This window comes from Dermacentor albipictus, chromosome 8, assembly GCF_038994185.2.
Source record: "Dermacentor albipictus isolate Rhodes 1998 colony chromosome 8, USDA_Dalb.pri_finalv2, whole genome shotgun sequence".
Classification (NCBI taxonomy): domain Eukaryota; kingdom Metazoa; phylum Arthropoda; class Arachnida; order Ixodida; family Ixodidae; genus Dermacentor; species Dermacentor albipictus.
The window spans coordinates 15,252,574-15,274,507 of record NC_091828.1 but is presented as its reverse complement, the minus strand read 5'-3'; the positions used below and the strand labels follow the sequence as shown (position 1 = coordinate 15,274,507).

The window sequence follows — 21,934 nt, the reverse complement described above, 5'->3', positions numbered from 1 at the left end:
TATTTTGTCATATTATCAGTCTCTTTGCTTATTTTGATGGCTCTTGTTCTTGATGTGTTAACGGGTTGCATCTTAAGCATGGCTATTCTGAATTGCTTGCTGTGAACTAATGCCCTTTTTCTTTTGTACTATTCTGCACATAACTGACCTTTCCCTTTGTACATATGCCCACCCTGCATGGGCCCTCACAGCACCAGCACTGTTCTCGTACTGAATAAATTGTGAATAAATCAATAATACCATTTTAGATATTATAGAAATCCTGCCAGATCCGTCAATGAACCTCAGCTGGAAAGCAGTGAAACTTACTTCATTTTTCATTTACAATATACTGCCGTATATTGACAAGGACCAAGCAGGTGCGCGTACTAAAAGATATAAAAGAACTTAATGCAAAACAAAATGTCAAATACATGTCAAAGAAAACATCGAAACGCATGACAAACACAAGGCTTTCGCGTGTTGCAAAACACACACTTTTACTCATATTACGCGCAGAACGTGGGATCCATAGGCGACGCAGTCAAGCGACACGTGCTGAATCACTGCTACGCGCAAGCCGGATGAAAAGAAAAGCTCAAAGAGCTCGCCTTCACTTACGTCGTTTACAAGCAACGTTAGGCCTCGAGACAGCATTTCTTTTTTCCTTTTCAAAGGCAAGTGAGCGGGACGATGACGGCACATCGTTAACGCCATTGGTCACCGCTTGTTGCCGCGGGCGGCGCTAATAGAAATCCCCGGCCGAGCCACGTTCTCAGTAATGCCGCCAAGCCTCGAGGCCTTTCCCGTGCGCGAGCTCGAAGAGTCGGTGGAGGGGTGCAGGAAACGGCAGGTACGCGAAAAACCACGCTGGCAGCTACGGAAGGCAACAAAACAAAACGCGAGTGGCCGGACGAGGGCGGAAAGACGGGAAGGGGTTTTTTTTTCCCATACACCGGACAGGGCACACTTTCTCCCGGCTTGGTCGGGTGCACACGAGGAGGGGCTGCGCTGTTGTGCTCACAAGAACGACGCAGCCTGGAACAGGTAAGCGTCACCTCGTTGCTGCGCCTGCATACTGCTTTTACAATCGCTGGCTCAAGTCGTATGGCGGCAGTTTTACATCTCTGTGGGCTGTTTGTGCTCGCATACAAGCAGTATTGGTGCTTGAAAGTTAGATGAGACTTGAGCTAAATTTTGCCATGTCCATGTAAACACCAACCAGCTATAGCGCAACTCACCACGTTCCGTAATTTAGCCACTCCGGCAAAAAGCTGCGCAGAAGAGGCCTTACACACAGCGTCGAGTGAAGGGATATTGAGTGAGCACACGGTGTGAGAAAAGCACTAAGTGTCACACGACCGTGCAAAATTTGCGCAAACCTGGGTGAAAAATTCACACAACTGCGGCAGGCACGGCGCACATGCTTTTAGCGCTATGCATTCATGTTACCAGCGTAAATTTTTACAAAGACGGTGCGATTCTGCTGCTCGAAAAGTTCATGTCACATGAGGTGTTGGATATGCAGCATAATGGCACGAAAGTTGATGCTAATTCACTTGCTGGAAACTTGTGATTTGTGCGTTTTGGTGGCATTGGTATTTGTTATGCAAGCACAAGGATGTAGCTAACCATGCGTGCTTCGCATTGTATTCTCGTGCTTAGAGCCCACCTTATGCTAACATTAAGCAGGTTGCATTTATTAAGTTAAGTATGAGTTTATTTATTCGTTCAAAGCAGTTATAAAGTCCCTTGCTCGGTGACATTATGCGACAGGTATATACTCCAGAAGCAACGGAACTGGTGTGCATTGGGTCGGCATCTTCACCAGTACCTTACAACGGCGGCTGGTACTCCAGTTGTGTACCATGCACCATGGTACCTCCATTGCGCATTGCGTGCCATGGTACCAGCAGTGCACGTTGTGGTACCATGGCGTGTGAGTGGCCGGTACGCAAGTTAGACGGACATGCGCGACATTCCCTATAGGTAATTATTGAAAAGGTTGGGGAGCTGTACCCACGAAAGAAAGCGAAAGATGCCGACGAAACTGCGGTCTCATTAGTGCTATGCAAGGCTATTAGAATCTTCAGACAGGACAAATTTAGCGGTAGGGTTGGGAATAGTGTCTTTAGGTTAGATTGGCGTGTTTCGAAATAAAAGCTGGCGTACTAATGTTATGTAATTGTAATAGCCATGCCATTTCACAGAGCTAAGAAAATGCTACCACACAGAAACCACTATTTAGCTGGTGGAATGGGACCGACTAAAACCATGCAAAGTGTGAGCAGGAAGACATTTGAATGAAAGTGCAAAAGGCATCTTGCAATCGCAAATTTTTTTAGCTTGGGGAAAAGACGTTCAATAAAGCTTCCACTGAGGCTAGTTGGCATCGTTCTGATTGCTGCGCTACACTATTTATACAAAGGACAAGAACGTGCCAGGTATACATGTGCGCAAACACGTGCAGCGCAGTGGCGCACATGTGTGCCTGTCTCAATTTTGTCCTTCGAATAAACAGCATAGCGCCGCAAGCAGAACGTTCGGGAAAAGAAGTCACGGAGGCGGTGAGAACCAATGAGCATCGCTTTACTGAACATTCAGTGGCACTAGCCAGGCGTCATACGTGGCTTAAGAAGGTCGTTATGCATGTTGAACGGGTTGCCGTTTTAATATATCTGGTTGTGTTACCGACAGTCCCTTTACGGGGACGTACGCGTAAACGAAATTCTGGGAAAGCTAATTAATTTCTTGGTTATATCAAACCGGACATGATGTTTGCTTCAAAGGGCCCAACAGATGCTACATAGCGCATAATTACCAAACGTGAGTTGTAGTGTAATTCGTGATTGTGGAATACATACCAACTTGTCGATTATGTCACTGCTAAAGCGTGCAAAACCTTGGGATTTCTTCGCAGAAATGCGAACACTTCTCCACGGTCCATGTCGGAACGTTTCGTGCAAGACTTAGGTCAGCTCGATTCTGGAATGCGCGTGTATGGTTTGGGACCCGCCTACTGGTCGAGACGTGGATGAGTTGGAGAGGGTGCAGAACATTGCCTCTCGTTTCGTACCTGGCGCACGCGGGGCTCGGTACAGTGCATCGCGTGCGAAGGAAGCGCTCAATTGCTCGACAACTGCCGGAAGCTATTCATTATTTAGCTGTTCGGGTTGATCGCGAAAAGAATCTGCAAGAGCCTTTTTATAGACCCAATCGTGTTGACCATGATTTTAAAATCCGTGAATTCACGACAAAAACTGAATTGTTTACAATGTCTCTCTTGCCTAAAACCATTAGAGAATGGAATAGACTGCCTACTGATGTTGTGAATGTTAAATCAAATGATGCTTTCTTTTTGACGTTGTAGATGTGCATTGCTAAGGGATCTATCTTTTATTTTTTTTGGGGGGGGGCATTTACACTTTGCACTTATAACTCTGTCTAGCAGCAGAGGTGTCGTACGTACTTGTTGTACCCCCCACGCTGTTATGCCTTGGCGCTGCAGGTTCCTTAATAAACAAAATAAAATATCTACATGCCTGTTTAAAGTTTTGCAAACTGCACCTGCTCACTTTTCAGTGGGAGACTTTGAACGACCGAGCAGTGTCTATAAAGCAGATGCGTCTTATCCCTTTCTCACTGCAGCGAAGGGCTCAACGTGTTGCATCGTTAAATTTATAGACTGGACTACAACTTACCAGAGAAAAACTGTCCCGTAATCGAGAGGAGATGCAAGCATGAAATGGCAACCAGCCAACCAGATCGGTTGGCCACAATCTTGAAATGGGCCCAGTGCATGTTAGCAACGGCCCACGACACCATGTAATACTGTTCGACGGTCCATATGGACGCTGCCCAGCTAGCAGTAGAAAAGTGCCTGAAGGAGGCGCCTATAACAATGAAGTGCATGGTACCTTTTTAACGTCGCTATGGGGAAATGAGAAATAAAATTCAGCATACTAAAAGTTACAGTTTGAGTGATAGTGTGAACAAACATTAGGAAGAACTCGGAAGCAATATTTTTTTGTAACTTGTTTGGGTAATGACTAGCGTATGTAATGCGGTCCTGTACAAAAGGTTGGGGGCCACAGACGGCATTTCCTTAAGATTGACCGGTTACCTGGATGATCTCGTTTTGTTTCCGCAACTAGCCCTGGTGCTCTCATTTGAGTGCCCGCATGACGGCTGTGGCTTTCGGCTCAAAGTCACTTGAAGGTCGCCGACAACGGGAGCTAAACTGGCATCCATCAGCACGAACAGTAGGCAGACTAGTGGTCTCCCTATTCCTCGTGCTAAACTTTTCACTGTCAAAAAAAAGGACATACAGTCTGTGCCCACAGACAGATATGTTCGCCCCTTGTTCCGAGAGCGTGATGGAAGGCAGACTGCGTGTGCATGCAGGTTCTGGCGAATCCAGTGAAAGTAGCTGCTTGCATAGCTCTGTTATCGGATCAAAAGTGTCTTGGATTTTGCTGTCTGCCGGGTTGTCCCGACATGTATGATGTGTGAATTTTTTAACTGCACAAAAATGTTAACATTGAGACATTGCAAATCATGGTGACGTTATTGTTACCATTCCAGTGTTCAAAGTGGAAGCCTCTAGATTAGAAATTATTTGCGCAGTTATGTGCGTAACAACAAATTTACGTAATTATTTTGCGATTATTGATATCAGGTGGCTAAACCAAATGAGTAGTGCCGAGCCCGTCCTCTAATTATCTCGTCTAGGGAAGAAACTCCTGTAAGAGCTATCAGAACAAATATTCCACATTTGAAGGATCTCTGAAAGCAACAGTGATGCATAAAAGGAGCGCCCATGACGTCAATATCATCACCGTGCATTTTGTCACGCTGATATCGCTGCTACCGCCACATGAGGAAGTACTTTGCGGTTCGCCTTTGTGGTAGTGCGATGTCTTGATGGTGGGTGGAGTACTAGAACTACACAACATTACCTCGTACATTACGACATTACCTCGTACACTTCTTCTGTAGCCCAACATACATTTGGCCGTAGGCATTCGATGCTACATGGGCTGCATTAAAACATTAAGGTGCTTGCTTCGGAAAAGAGAGTAAGAAAATGAAAGCGTGCCGGCCGCTAGGCGCAGTTTCGTAAGGTCACGTCATTTGTGGCGATGGCGAGGTGACGACAAGCACATCACGGCCTTCGCCTGTCTCGCCTTGGAGGAGCTCCTAAATGTAAGAGGGATTTGTTCGCGCAGCTCTTACGGGAGGTTGTTCTACGAAGAATGTATCCGCTCAGCTAGATTATGTCAGAGACGGGCTCATTCGCTAACTTCTCATTGGCTTTAGCCACCTAAAAAAATTTAAAGTCAATTAAGAGGAAGCTTTAGCTCGGGTGTTCCTATGTAAATACATGTAAAAGGAGAATTGATTGCAGCACTGCACCAAATGTGACGAGGTTTGTTGCATTTAAAAGAAAAACTGAAAATGTAGTGACTTCCAAAATTTTAATTTAGGTCATAAATTTTTTATTAAAGATTTGCAAAAATCGAACATTTTCAGAAAATGAAACTGTCAAGTTTACAACTTTGCAACTCGACCATGACAAGCAACGATACCACAATCCTGTGAATTAAATCTAATAGAACATCTAAAGCGGACAAAATTGATATGTTACACATCAGTCTCGAAAAACTGAGTAATATGGAAATAAGGATTTTATAGAACCCTTGTACACAGCGTAAAAAGTTCACGTAAGATATAAAATGGCATATCAAATTTGTCCGCTTTCAATGATCTAATGGATGCCGTTTACAGAACCACGATATCTCTTGTTGATGCAGAGCTATTAATTTGTAAACTTCGTGCTTCTATTTCTTTCAAGCTTTCGAAAATTCTTGTAACAAAATTGAAGCCTTCAACAAATTTGATCAAAATCGGTTCAGTGGTTATTTAAGAAAAACAATTTTGGGTATTACATGTACTTGAATAGGCCACGTCGGAGTTGGGCCTGAGCTAAAGCTTCCTCGTAAGGTAACTTATACGCGCATAGGTGCGCAAATTACTCCTTACTAGATGCTGCCTACTTGGACACTCGCATGATGTTAATAACGTCGCTGTCATTTATTTTGCACTATTCTTTCGTTAATTTGGTGATCTCGAGAAAAAAGAAAGAAAGCAACAAGTATAAAATCTGTAGTTATCTTCGGAACAGGCCTTAGACAGCACATCTGTAGCGGTGCCTATGCATTAAGCCGGTTTGTCATATATCTACGGCGGCGTTAACAGCCAGCCGCCACAGCGATCTCTCAAGGGAGAGGAGGACTGGGCGAGGTGGCGTTGCTTCTTGGCCAATAAGTTTGGAACAACAGTGCGCTGAAAAAAAAAAGAAGTTGCAGACTCAACGAAAGCGCCCATATATGAACGGGAAAATTTATTGAAGGAACGAGTTAATATACTCTTCAACTGCGCATGCGCCCGCAATTCAACTTATGACAATGACAAGGAATCTTGAACAGGTGAGTTATTATGTTAACTAAAACAAATGCAAAAAACAGAAAAAAGTGAAGGAGTTAAAAAACAATCAAAAGCAGTGAGCTGCTCGGCTCACACCGATTTGTTTTTGATTGCTCACGTCGATGACATGAGAGCTTAAAACGACAACGAGAATGAGTTCCGTAGTCTTGTGACATGACTGAAAAAAACATAAATGACGTTTTGGAAGGATTGATGAAAAAATACTATTCAAACAACTTGAAATATAATGATTAAAATCATGAAAAAATATTGATATCAATGCTTAACATTGCAGTCAGAGAAGTAATCGACCGATCGATTGCAAGTACAGTGACGTCATCAGCGTAAAGGAAGCCTTCAATTTCTGAAAGACTACTAAATAAGTCATCTATGATAAAGCAAGAACAGTCGCAGGCCGAATATCATGGTTCATTATGCAAAAAAGAGGTGAGGCGTGCAGACAGGACCCAAGAGTAGAGAAGTGGACAACACGAATGCCGGCTATCAACTGAAGGCAGCACCGGGGGCGAAAAAAGAAGGAAGACAAAAACTCATCTGCGCAAGCTGAGGAATGGTAACACCACGTGTCAGTCGGGTACGCGTGCCAGTCTACGTGAGAGACAACTGTTAAGGCACTTAATCTCTTCCTTATGTAAAGTAATCGAAGGCTGACTTACGCACGCACTTCCACCATTATAGATATGCCATGCCTCTACCATAAGACGCGTGTCTTCATTCTTATGCCTGTACAATATCGCGCATTTATCGAACTCTGGCGTGCAGTTACAATCTTGGCGATGTAGGGAAAGATTAGAAGGCGATCCACCGGTTAACACCCTTTATATTCCATTAGCCTCTGATTGATACACCGTCCCGTTTGCCCTACGTAGAACTGGCCACAGCTAAGGGGAATTTGATAAACCCCACCCATATGACAGTCAGCAATACTGTTGTTCTTATTGTGCTTCACTGGACAAATATCTGTTTGTTTCTTGCCTTTTACCTGCTCCTTTTTCCTCTGTACGGCAGCGCATATCTTACCCAGCTTATTTGGAGCAGTGAAAGCAATATTAAGATCATATCTACTTGCAACTTTTTTAAGCCTGTGCGACACTAAACAAATTTACGGAATAGCCACTACTCTTTTTTGCTATTACTGCTTTCTGTAATCACGTCCGTCCCCATCGAAAGCGACCTCTTTAGGCGCTCAGCCACAGTGGCCACTGCTACACTAGAATAACCTGCTTCTAATAGGCGCCGGACCTGCGCATTAAAACTAGCGCTCATTTCGTGCATGCAGGATCTTGTGAGAGCAGACTTAAGGCGCGACATGGCGATTCCATTTTTTACTACTTTGGAATGCTTGGATTGAAAGTTTAGCAATGGCTTCGAAGATCTTGGGGAGTACTGCCAACAAACATGATTTTGTTCGAAGACCAAGGAAATGTCAAGAAACTGAATTACGCGTCGCTGAGGAAATTCCTTGGTAAACTTTAATCCTCCTACATAAAGCTTAAATTGATCAGCTACTGAGGTAGCAGCGGAATCGAATTCTTCCCTATTGCAGAAAATCAGGTAGTCATCAAAGTAACGAAATGTCTTGATAACGCTAATACCTAAGGCTTTCTCTAAGCAGTTGTCAACCTTACTCAGGTAAATGTTGCTAAATATAGGGGCAACCTTTGAGCCAATACAAATGCCTGATTTCTGCAGAAATACGCCATCTCTCCACCCAATCAGCGTCGACTTCAAGTACATCGAGAAGAAGTTAAAAATGAGCGCAGACGCGGCTGTGTTGGCTTACGCTTCTTTAAATGTTTTCGAACATTTTTTGTGTTCGCCACCGATATTTTGGTCTTTTCTAAACCAGTCTCGCGCCAGCTTTCCGACGATACCTTTTTCGTTGTGGTGAGTGAGGTTTTAGGCGAGTAATTGAACTTTGAGTCTGCGAAACGGTGCCTAGGGTTAGTTACGAGTACGGAGCTAGGGTCAGCTTCGAGTACAACACTTTGCAGGCGGCGCCGGGCCTCGTAAGGCCCTTGTCGCCCTGAAAAGACGGCGAAGATGCCCGAAACGGTGACGGTTAGGACATCAATGAAGGCATGGACATCAATCCGGAAGACTTCGATGGAGCTGGATGGACCACCGCCCTAGGCACCAGACGACTACGGGATCCGGCAAAGGCCGCGACGCAGGAAAGCACGGCGACGAAGAACGGTTTCAACGCCCGCTCCAGCTCGACAGTTCCGAGGGTCGCAGCCGCTTCGCGGCTCCCCCGGCTGCCGAGAGACGAGATTAAGATCATTGTCCGGCCCCGAGGAGGGCTCGACGTTTCGAAGGCGGACTTGGTGCTGCTGGCGAGGGCTTTGACCGTGGCCGCGGCACTAACCGACCAACAAGCATCGGAGGACATGATCTGCCCCAACAGGGTACAAAATATTATTGTGATTTCGACTCCAGTGTGATCCAACGCCACCGCTTATGCCGGCATCCAGAAAATTCACACAAATGTCGGCGCTTTCGAGGTCTCTGCATACGTGGCCGCACCGGGAAACACTTGCAAAGGGATCATCAGCAACGTTGACCCCTCGATAGAAGAGCATGCCCTCAGAAGCATGATTGTAAATCAAAGGAACCCGACCGCCATTGAGGTCAAGAGAATCAAAAACGCGCTTGTCGTTGTGATCCTCTTCGACGGACTTCGAGTCCCAAACAACGTCATGTGCGGAACGGCCCTATTGCTATGTTCACTTTACAAACGACAAGTCGACGTTTGTCACCCCTGCGGCCGGGTCGGGCAAGGCCAATGTATGCACAGCAGCAAAGAAGAGAGAAGTAAATGGCACAACTGCGGAGAAGCGCTCCCAAACGGCGCCGCAGAACTACACAACTGCACCCCGAAATGCAAGCTCTGCGAGGGCAATCACCCCACGAGCGACCGTTCGTGCAGACAAAGATTTCACATCCCATACGTCGTGTGAACACGCTGGAAAAGAAGACGAAGCCGCTCCGACAGAGAAGCCAACCCGTACGAGGTCAATGACCCAGTGGCCATGCAGCAGGATCCGGCAGGTGGCTCCATCCCTAAGCAGTGCTCCCACTCCAGAGGGCGCTCTCAATCCAGAGGACGCTCCCAATCCAGAGGGTGCTCCCAATCCAGAGGGCGCTCCCAATCTAGAGGGCGCTCCCGCTCCAGGGGCCCATCCCGGTCGAGATCCAGCTCCAGGCGGCCGGCAAAAAAAGAAATGACATGGGCCGACATGGTCGGCAACAACGGTTCTGCACCGCCTACTTCAAAGCCAGGTAAGGCACAGTCAGAGCACGTGGCAGACCCATGAATACACACACTAGAGAGGGAAAACAAAGCACTCAAACAGGAACTAGCTGAACTCAGGGCAACCCTAGCCAGGCTAGAAGGCCGTATCTTAACAAACAACACACCGACTCCCATCCCTCAATCTTCAGGGACCATGGTCGCATCGTGTAGCACACACAAACGCAGGGCCGTCGTCATCCAAACCGATGACACATCCGGCGTGGACGCATCCATGTCTGATGTCAGCGAGGCTCCTTCTAACGCCTCCGTCAGTGACAACAAAGCTAAAAAGCGCAGCAAGAAGAGCAAGTACAACGTATTTCATTGGGGAATTACTGAAATTAAGGAGGTACTCACTCAAATCTGCGGCAGACTCGACCGCCTAGAAAGACCAATCGCTCATCCCAAAACCACGAAAATAATCCCCACGCCGGACCCAGGGCCCATGTCTGCCCTGGGACCCACACCTGCGCCGCCCACACACTCCAAGCCGCCAGGCTCAATGAGTGAGCCCAGCATAAATGGGACCACGCCAAACCAGTACAATGGATAACGCACCAGAATATTTCAAGATCGGGCAATGGAACTGTAACTCATTCAACAAAAAGAAATCTAACCTAACGCAATTCGTCAGATAATGTAAAGGAAAGCCACACGTCATCATCCTACAAGAATGCGGGCGGAAAATAACATTCAAAACATGTCCTTCTCGGGGTACAGGGTTTCCAGGCCGACGCTGGACCCCGAGTTCAAGGAATCCATGGGCGTTGCCACACTCATCCGCAAAGATGTCAGCTTTGTGGAAAGGGGCACCCCGACGTACACAAAAGGCCTGGAATCCATGCTCACAGAAATCATCCCCACTCGGGCCGTAAAGACCAACCTTTAGATATTAAACGTCTACAGTTCCCCGACTAACAGACTAAAACTTTAACAAACTTCTGACATCGCGTCGCAAGCCAAGGACAGGCCACTGATCGTTGCCGGGGACTTCAACGTGCACAACACCATCTGTAGCTAAGCCACAAATTACAGGAAAGGAATTAACCTTGCCGAGTGTGCGGACACGTACCCTAAGCATGCAACTCTTCACGGACTCAAGGTTTCCGTCGTGCAGAGGCAACTCGGTTCAGATGGATACCACCCCAGAGCTGACGTTCCTCAGAAACGCTGACGGGTCGTGGGATAACCTGCAAGAAGACCTTGGCAGTAATCAGTACATCCTAGAAATTAACGTCCGCATCACACCAACTTCTCCCAAGATTTACACCTACGTCGACTGGGACCTCTTCAGAAGAATGAGGGGTAATGCGGACAAACAAGCAGAAACCTTCGAAGAGCTCCTGGAAGATCTGAAAATTACGGTGGCCAATGCCACTAAAGTCATAGGCGTGGATCTGGAGGTGCCAGCCATGGACTCTACACTCGCACACCTCCTGGAGGCCAAGAACGCGCTAAGAGAAAGATGGAAACAGCAGAGGTTAAACAGGAGGCTGAGGTCTAAATTAACGAAAATCAACAAAGAGTTCGAAGAACACTCCAGAAAGTTGAATGAGCAGTAATGGGAGGAAGTGTGTAAGGAGGCGGACGGTAAAATGAGAAGGGGGGGGGCAAGTGCAGCCTTCTTAAGAACCTATTCCCCGACAACAACAAACCGACTAAGAGTTATGCCCGACTAGCGATCGAAAGGCTCGTTCATGTTCACACGAAAGAAGGCACGAGTCCGCGGGACTTTGCTGACGCCCTGGCAGACACCTACCTACCAGTAGAGCGCAAATCTTTCCCATGGGACAACCCAACACGCGAGTATAAGGGGACACCTCAACTATCGCTGGATCGTCTTTTCGAAGTTTCGGAGATTGTGCACGCCCTTCATGAACTAAACGGACGCTCGGCCCCCGGACCAGACGGACTAGTAAACAAACTACTCAGAAATCTAGACGACAAAGCCATACAAATCATTACGAGCAAAATTAACGAGATATGGACTGAAGGCCGGGTGCCGCACGAATGGCGAACTGCCAATGTAGTCCTCATCCCCAAACCCGGAAAACCGCTTCGTGCAGAGAATCTGAGACCCATACCCCTTAGTCGTGCCTCGGAAAGGTCGCAGAACATGCCAACCACAATTGAATTGGAGAGCACATTGAAGAAAACGGCCTATTCCACCACAATCTCATAGGCTTCAGAAAATCACTATCCACACAAGACGCCATGCTACTCATCAGCAACGCCGTCATAGACAACAAATCCAGGGATGTAAAAGGCATCCTGGCACTCGACCTAACCAAGGCCTTCGACACGGTCACGCACGAGCACATCCTCAACGAAATCTGCACATTAGAATCGTTTTTGCCTAACCGAACAGCCACCCTAAACGTCAGACAAATCGGAAGCAGAAAGCACATGCTAGGTAACATCGGTACCCCGCAAGGGTCAGTGCTTTCGCCACTTCTTTTCAACATCGCAGTGCATGATCTCGCAAACAAACTCTCGAAAGTCCCGGGGGTAGGGCACGTGATTTACGCCGACGACATCACCATTTGGTCCACGAGCGGCCCGCTAGGCACTTTGGAGCAGAACCTACAGCAAGCGCTGGACACCACGGAAGCTTATCTTGCAAACACGGTACTGAAGCTCTCCCCCAGCAAATCGGAGCTCCTTCTGTGCAAACAAGGCCCCAGGCTGAGACAGCCCCTTAGCTCCCTCCCCGTTCACCTACAGACCAGGGACGGAGGATACATCCCCAGGTGTAACACGATCAAGGTCCTGGGCGTGGTCATTGGGGATTACAGCAATGACAACGCGGAGGCACTAAAACGCATCACAAAGAGCACCCTCAACTTCACCAAGGTCGTATCACGGGTCGCCAACAAAAGGGACGGACTGAAAGAGGACAACCTCATGAAAGCATTTCATGCCTTGCTCATCAGCCACGTAACCTACACCGCCCCCTTCCTCAACTGGAAGAAGAGGGAGCTGAATAATATTGATACACTCTTCAGAACGGGATTAAAAAAGGTCCTAAGCCTCCCTAGAAACACTGACATGGAACGACTCCTCCAATTGGGGCTACAGAACACGGCAACCAAACTCTTTGAGGCAGAGCGAAACTCCCAAATTAGTCGGCTCTCACTCACAAGGGCGGGCATCGAGATCTTACTAGAAGCAGGCATACAGCCCCTCTTTATGCCACCAGAGAAGTCGCAACTATGCGCAAACGCCAAGAGATCAATAACCGTTGATCCCATCTCACGAAACACACACCCCACTCACAACGAAGGGCGGAAAAAAGCGAGAGCGAAGGCAATCCTTGACAACATCAAACGTAACGAAACGCAAGTCCTCTTCGTTGACGCGGCCAAATATTGGAAACGAGGCGCCTACGCGGTCTCTCTGGTGGACGCCCACGGCTTACTCGTCAACGCAGCCAAGGTAGTTACCAACTTCACTCACGAAGCAGAAGAAATGGCCATCGCGGTGGCCCTTCGAAGCTGCAAAGGAGCGTCAGTCATTTACTCGGACTCACGAACAGCTATTAGAACCATCTCGTCGGCCATCGTCTCTAGGAAAGCAGCTACGGTTATCAACACCATCTTCTTCCAAGAAACGGGAGCAGACAACCTCACGTCCCCACACATCACATGGTTCCAGGCCCAGATAGGCAACATTTCCAGACCTCCTGACCGTAATCCGAACGAGCGGGCACACCAACTGGCACGAGAGCTCACATTCCGCGTCTGCGGTCCGCCCTCTCGCTTCAACCCAGCCTGGAGGGACCTAGACAACAAAGACCCGCTCGTATCATACCACGAAATCACTTCAAATCATAGGTTATCACAAAGAATTTTCCCTCCTCCTCACCCAGAGCTCAAAAAAGCACAGGCCGTCACTTACAGACAGTTGCAGACTAGGACATACATCACACCAACAACACTAAGCAAGATCAATCCTCACCTTTCTACTGAATGCACACACTGCGGCCACGAATACAACTTCGAACACATGCTCTGGCTGTGCCATGCCAACGCGAGCACGGACTTTCCCGACCAGTCTTCCTGGGATTCAGTGCTCAGAAGCACAGAGCTCATCGCTCAGCTCAAGGCTGTCCAGAGTGCCCGGGCCGTCGCCGAAGGACTCTGGCTACCGGTCCCAACCTGGGTGGAGCCGCCGGATTGATTTCGCCTCAGGACCTTAATAACGTTTTAACTCACTCACTCAAGTACATTGAAAGTATTTCTAGAAAAGCTCCCGTGGAAACAGCGCATCTGTCAATAAAAGCCGACTCTTGCACTTGTTCTTTAATGCACTCATTTACCGAATTTAGCAATTCGTCATGCGGCAAGGTCAGTAAAACAGTCAGTAACTGCTGTTCTTATTGTGCTTCACTGGACAAATATCTGTACGTTTTTTTGCCTTTTACCTGCTCCTTTTTCCACTGTACGGCAGCGCATATCTTACCTAGCTTGGCAGTACTCCCCAAGATCTTCGAAGCCATTGCTAAACTTTCAATCCAAGCATTCGAAAGTAGCAAAAAATGGAACTGCCATGTCGTGCCTTAAGTCTTCTCTCACCAGATCCTGCATGCACAAAATGAGCGCTAGTTTTAATGCGCAGGTCCGGCGCCTATTAGAAGCAGGTTATTCTAGTGTAGCAGTGGCCACTGTGGCAGAGCGCCTAAAGAAGTCGGCTTCCCGGGGGACGGACGTGATTACAGAAAGCAGTAATGACAAAGGAAGAGTAGTGGCTATTCCGTATATTCATTCAGTGTCGCACAGGCTTTAAAAAGTTGCAAGTAGATATGATGTTAATGTCGCTTTCACTGCTTCCAATAAGCTAGGTAAGATATACAGAGGAAAAAGGAGCAGGTAAAAGGCAGAAAACGAACAGATATTTGTCCAGTGAAGCACAATAAGAACAACAGTTTTACTGGCTGTCGTATGGGTGTGGTTTATAAAATTCCCCTTAGCTGTGGCTAGTTCTACGTAGGGCAAACGGGACGGTGTACCAATCAGAGGCTAATGGAACATAAAAGGCCGTTAACCGGTGGATCGCCTTCTAATCTTTCCCTACATTGCCAAGATCGTAACTGCACACCAGAGTTAGATAAATGCGCGATATTGTACAGGCGTAAAAATGAAGACACGCGTCTTATGGTAGAGGCATGGCATATCTATAATGGTGGAAGTGCGTGCGTGAGTCAGCCTTCGATTACATTACATAAGGAAGAGATTAAGTGCCTTAACAGTTGTCCCTCACGTAGACTGGCACGTGTACCCGACTGACACGTGGTGTTACTATTCCTCAGCTTGCGCAGATGAGTTTTTGTCTTCCTTCTTTTTTCGTCCCCGGTGCTGCCTTCAGTTGATAGACGGCGTTCGTGTTGTCCACTTCTCTACTCTTGGGTCCTGTCTGCACGCCTCACCTCTTTTTTGCATAATGAATCCTTACCAACTAGCTCAGCTTTCTGTCGTTCTATATTGTTTCCTGCGGTACTCCCTTGCTTTTTATATGGAAATTAGAAACTTCATGACGAACTAGCGTATGCAGCTTTTTGCTACTAGTCACGTGACCTTCAAAAACGACATGTCTGCACAGCGCAAAAGACGAGGACACAAGACAGAACACAACACAGGCGCTGACTTTAAGTAAGCTATATTTGCGAAGCCGCCAGAACTACATGCTTTTGACATGAGCAAAAAGGAATAAAAACTTTTGCATGGTGTCACACATATCATGAACCCCTGTCGCATCATAGCCAGATACTCGATTTCGTTTTTCTTAAGAGCAACAGATGGAATGCTGATGCAAAGGTGACCCAGCCGCTGTATCACGTCAGCCTCTATGATTCCACGGGTAAGCTGTTGACGGTTTTGGAGATAATGACGCATTTTTCAAGTTCACGCAGGGGATCCCTGTGCTGGACGTATTAGCCTCGAAGGAACAAGCCGCTTTTGTTTTATCCGTCGGCTCATTCCAAGCTGGATAAACTGGGCATTGTAATCTTTGCTTGACAAATGCTCTAAATAAGTCTTGCTGCCACTCTTTAAAGGGCCCCTCACCAGGCCCCGTGGTAAATTTTGGTTATACGCTGGAAGTTGTTACGTGCCCTCTAAGGAGCGTTCAGCCGCAAGAATTTCAGTGCCGCGAACCGGTGATTTGAGGAGGCGGGCGCCGAGGGGGAGACGCTTGGCCCGTCGAGGCCCCGTTCCTTCCCGGCGTTCTCCAGTACCGGAGCTCGCGTGACGCGTCAGTCACGGGCCCCGCCTTCATTTTTTTGTGCTGGCTTTCTTGCTGCGCGGCGCACATCCGCTGACGGTGTCGCACGCGAGCTGCTGTGATTTTCTCGTTTCGCGCAGAGCACTATGGTGCGCGCTGTGCACGCGAACTGGCCGTGTAGGTCAGTGCTACGTGAACACCAAAGCAGGCAAAGCAGATCACTGAACATTATCGCACGCTGGGACATGGCAGAAAATGGCATAGTTTCGGTGTCAGCGCGCGCCACAGCACGACGTGGGAACAAGCAGACGAAATGGAAGTACATGTCTGTTGCGGTGGTGCGAAGTAAAACAAAAGCATGCCGACATTTGGTTGTGTGTTTAATATTTCTCTAAGCCTTAATTCGTCTATCGATGCAACAGATTGCTCAAACAACAGAACGCTGTCAGAAGATATGAACTGGACATATCACATTGAAGTAATTATGAAATCATTCTCATCTGCCGCAGGTGCATTGTCCTGTTGCCGTCATATTTTTTCCAGAGAAAGTAAAGTTGCTCATATATTATGCCCAGGATGAGGACGAATTTCACAGCGAAGGTGTATATGGCTAGCCAATTCGTCCGTCCGCCCGTCGCACGTCCGCCGAAAACTCCCCTCGCGCAACAGCGGTCATGCAAGCGCGGCAAAAAAAAAAAAATAGAAGAGAAAGCGAGGGTTGCGATTGGCTGCACCAGTAGCGACGTCGTTGCTCTCCGTCGTAGCTGAGCGCGCGCGTAGCAGCTTCTCTCTGGCTCAGGTAGGTCGCGCGTCGTACGTACCCCTGCAGGCAGCTTTCGATCAGCAACACCCCGAGCAGAATCGGGAAGCGCTGCAGCCTGGGTACTAGAACAGGCTCGTGCTGCCAAGCGCAAGCAGCAACTGCGCACCCAGGCAGCCTACGAAGCGGTGATTTATTGAACCATCGAGATTAACCCAATTAACCGTCGGGATTAACCCAGCTTCGCTGCTTAACCGTCTGTACGGGCAGTGATTTTTCTTTAACTGCGAGGCTTTCTTTCTGAGAAACCTGTATGGGCTTGCCTTGTACCTTCGTGCTACAATTCGAGTGGATGCTAATTTTTCCATTTCATCGACTAGCTTGTACTAATCGAGTGCATTACGTCCAAACCTGCACCAGTAAACTTCAAATGAGGTATAATGTTCAATATTTCGTTTGGACCATTGGGTAACAGATACGATAGCAAGAAATGCTGAAATGAAGGCTGCATATTGTTGGTCATATGAGCTGTGATCAAAAAAGGAACCATTAAATGCGTTGACGATGTCTAATGGCTGGTTACAGGTGACGTTGAATAATCCCAGCTTTTACGTGTTTTTCCTCTATAGCCCTGTTTCCACGTGATATTGACGCGTGTGCTTTATATTTATCCGGTGACCACTGTTCAACGGCTAGCAAATGTGAAACGTCATCGCCCACGCGAGACGCGCCTTCACGTATCGGAAGTCTCTCGAATGTTCTTGATGGTTCTATACGTTGTATATCGTGACTGCACCTTCTGTAACCTGATTGTATACGTGATGCGAATTCTGTAGTAATTTTTGTACACCAGTGACCACTCTGGAACCTTCGATGACTCACGTATAAAAGCCTACGTGCTTGACCCGCAGATCAGCTTTCGGTGATTGCCGACTGTGTTCGCCGCTATCGTTGTGCTTTGAAGCTAGCCTATTTTTGTGGGCACAGGTTTGCCCAATAACAACTTCATTTCGTTTTTCACAGTTTTGCTAATGTGTTTTTTACAGTCACTAATACATGACAACATGAAGCTTTTGTATGACGTGTTACGTGGTACAAATTTAATGCGACGCTTTGTTATTTCTACGATTTCGTGTGCAGTCTTGAGAATAATTAACTGCTTGCGTAAATTTTAGAGGGACTTACGAGCTGCCTACCGGAAAATGTGATTGCAGCAAACCTACCACCAAGTGACACAATTACAGTTACTTTATAATTTGCGCTTTTATGCTTTCATTTCTGTTTCACGAACTCATCATTATATCACGGAGAACGTGCATAACGACAAGGACGTTGCGCTGCAAAGGCTCAGGTCAAATCTCAGCGTTATTTCGACGGGGATGAAATGCACCCGTGCGCCGTGCATTGGGTGCAAGTTAAGGAATGCCAGGGGGTAATAAATAATCCCGAGTCCCTCACTAAGGCTCACCTCATAATCACGTTGTTTTGGTGTGGAAAACCTCAGAATTTCTTTTGTCATAAGATTGATACATGCGTATTGCGTGTTTCTTGTGGACGATGCACACGGGCACCCCGACGAAGACGACTAACTCTCTCTGGCTCTCGAGCTGTCGGCTGAGCTGGCCAGCGCTGGAGTTACACTTTGTAAATAGTCTCCAGTTCTTTATACTTCGTTCGAAAAAAGCACGCCAAGCAGTTTGTTAACGGCTGTACGCGGGGCGTGTGCGAGATCACGTTGACCTGTAGGATGGCGCACATAGGTGAGACTGGGTGCTACATTCATGACCACGCAGGGGATCATTGCAGGGCTATCGGGGGAGGCAAGACAGATTTGGCTGCGCCAACTGCACAGCGTGTGAACCCCGACTGAATGATGAAGAATCTTAGGCAAATGTTTCCGCATATATTTGCCGGCGTGGCTGCAATGGATGTGAGTTAGCGCCTGTCCTGTGTCTTTCTCGGCTGTTATGGGTGCCTTCCAGTGGACTTATTTCGATCGTTTTAGACTGCAATACATTGACTTAATGCAAGTTGGCATCTGACCATTTTTCAAGGTTTCGCAATAAGTTATTCGCTTGAGTTTACACGTTACAATAGTTCTCGCTTGAGGTAAATATACTAGTTTCGTCTGCGTATATTATAGATCGGGTGACTGCATCAATGGTTACGATGGCATCATCATCATCATTAGCCTGGTTACGCCCACTGCAGGAAAAAGGCCACTCCCATACTTCTGCAACTACCCCGGTCATGTACTAGTTGTGGCAATGTTGTCCCTGCAAACTTCTTAATCTCATTCGGCCACATAACTTTCTGCCGCCCCCTGCTGCGCTTCCCTTCCCTTGAAATCCAGTCCGTAACCCTTAATGAGCATCGGTTATCTTCCCTCCTCATTACATGTCCTGCCTATGCCCATTACTATTTCTTGATTTCAACTAAGATGTCATTAATATGTCACTACGATGTCATTAACGTAGATATTAAAAAGCAGTGGCCCAAGGATACTGACTTGATGCACACAGCAGACAACACGACGTAAAGACGACTTGCACTGATTAATTTGAACGCACTGTGCCCATGATGACAAGTAAGACTTAATGAGGAGCTAGGCGTGACACCTCATACCATACAGTACTAACTCTCGAAAGAGGATATCGTCATTTTCTCCATAAAATCATTTTGAGTAATCTACAATGATCCCCAAGACAATTTTCCTTTGTTGAAAAGACTCAAATATATATTCTTTTGAATGATGCAGGGCAAATTCAGTCGAGCTATTTTTTCTGAAACTATATTGGTAGTCAGTGATTATATCGCGGGTTTGACAAAATTTCTCTACAGGTTGAAGAATTACTTTTTCGAGACCCTTACAAAAAGACGGGAAGAATACTAGCAGGCCGATAATTTGAGAAGTCATTTATATCGCCTTTTCTGTGCAGAACGGCTGCCCTGGAAGTTTTCATGCCTGAAGGAAATTGTGCAGGTTGTAAGCATAGATTATAGAAATATGCTATTTAATCAGATATGAGACGAATTACGTATTTGACGGGACGTATTTGAATGTCATCGACATCACAATATGCGCTGTTGTTCATTTCAGAAAATATGCCTATTATTTCGTTTCTATCGAGTGGTTCTAAAAAGATGGTAGGTGAATGCCTCTTAATGGCTATAGTGCAGGCATATCCACTCGACTGCTCAGTGAAGTACCCATCTGCGAGAGGTTTGCCCATGTACTGGCGGCCATTCTGAGTCTCTCCACGGGTCTACGGCCGATGTTTGAAGAATATAGTCACCGAAGTTTTTTCCAAAGTATATCCAAATAGTTTGCTGTGCAATGAAATTATTTTTCGTAATAACTTCGTCTTCCATTTCGAATGCCATTGTGTAAATTGTTTCTGTACTTCTTGAAGTCATTTAGGACAGTTATGCTTTTCCTGGTGATAAGCAATTCATACAATTATTTATTCTCTAATGGAAGCATGTTTCAGGGGTTATCCAGGGTTTTCTTATTGTTTTATGATTTTTTTTTTCTTTAGAAGGAAAGTGCTTTTTGTATATTGTGCAATATTTCTCTAAAAACAGCTGATGCGCGGTGTTCGCATCATTTCTCTGTGCATGTGTCCAGTGCGTCGGCTGTTACAGGCTGCTAAAGTTCCTTAGCCCGAGATACTTGTTTGGGAACTGCTTTCTAGCAGCGGAGGTTTATTGCTTAGTGATCACTAAAATGAGAGCACGTGACTCCTGAATATACGTTTGACGTGGCAATGTCCAATAGTGTTTCAGAGGTTGGTGTGATACGGATAGATATTTTAGTTGCAATAATGAATTCGTGGGAGTATAAAAGCACATCTAAACTAGCACTGTTAGACGACGGGCTAAGCATATCCATATTAAAGTTTGCACTGATTATAGCATAATACTTATGCATAACAAAAAATGGGAGGTACGATTCGAAAAATTCGAAAAAGGCACACTTGTAATCGCTTGGTGGTTTATAAAACGCTTTTAGTATTATATTATTCCCTACTATTATTGAGACAACTACCGCATCAATATAGCAGAGACAGAATTGTTGCATAGACTCAGACTCAATTCTTTCATTAATCATAAAACACACGCCCCCACCTGGACGGCCATCGCGGCTGACAGCAAATATGTTGTATTGGGGCACCTGAACGCGATCCTTGCCGTCGAAGTACGTTTACGAAACCATTGTAGCATCAGTTGCAAATCCGAAGCAATCAAGGAGTGTCTCAAAATCGCTTATTTTGCTGCATATTGAGCGAACATTTAGGTGAAAGCACTCTATTACGGCGTGTTTAGGCCACTTTTGAACGACGGTGTTCTGTATGTCATGAGGCCGCAGAGACTGTTCAAAAGAATTTGCAGCAGTCTTAGGCGTACAGGTTAAAAGAACGGTATTACCAGTACTCGCTACTAAAACTTAGAAAACAACTGCAAACTGCATGTGGTAATGTTACATGTACTTTGTCGCCGGAGCAAAATTGTTTTTATGCGAAGCATATTACGAGGGCTCAACCCAGCTCCTCAGGCGCGGCGGTGACCATGAAATCACGTGACACCGTGACGTCACGACAGAGGAGAAGCGGCTTTGGCTCAACTCTTGCAAGACGGGCTGGGTGGGAATCGAACCAGGGTCTCCGGAGTGTGGGACGGAGACGCTACCACTGAGCCACGAGTACAACGCTTCAAAGCGGTACAAAAGCGCCTCTAGTGAATGCGGTGTTGCCTTAGAAACGCGCTGTTTCTAAGGCGTGCGTCTCTTGCTCAGGCGCACATTTCGTTGCCGCGCCGAACGCTGCTTTGCTCGACGCTCACCGCGTCCAATGCGGGGCGCGTAGTCGCTGCCCTGTAGCCCATTGTCTTACACCCCTTGGCGGGTCGACGGGAACGCTGTCGCGTTCCACTCTTGAAGGCGAAGAAGTAATGCATGAGTTGTTTCTTCGTCTAGCCGAACCAAATATAGCCAAGCAACAGCAGTTCACCAGGCTAAACAGTGGTTCAACAACTAAAATAAAGGCTAGTATGCTTCGCATCCTGGGCTTAACCTTACCTAAGCCACAGCCATTTTTACCTTTCCACTTTCCTTCTCTTTTTGTGGAAATCAGCCAGAAATTTCTCATGCAATCAGCGTGTAGGTAAGCAAATGC

General features: G+C 46.8%; 1 protein-coding gene across 1 annotated transcript in view; it reads left to right on the top strand.

Annotated features, from left to right (window-relative positions):
- The first annotated feature begins 764 nt into the window (after positions 1-764).
- Positions 765-21,934, top strand: part of LOC135896651 (trithorax group protein osa-like) — a 238,164-nt gene continuing 216,994 nt past the window's right edge. Inside the window, exon 1 of the mRNA XM_065425128.2 lies at positions 765-1,026. The gene's annotated coding sequence lies outside the window, so the exon portion shown is untranslated. The remainder of the gene's footprint in view (positions 1,027-21,934) is intronic.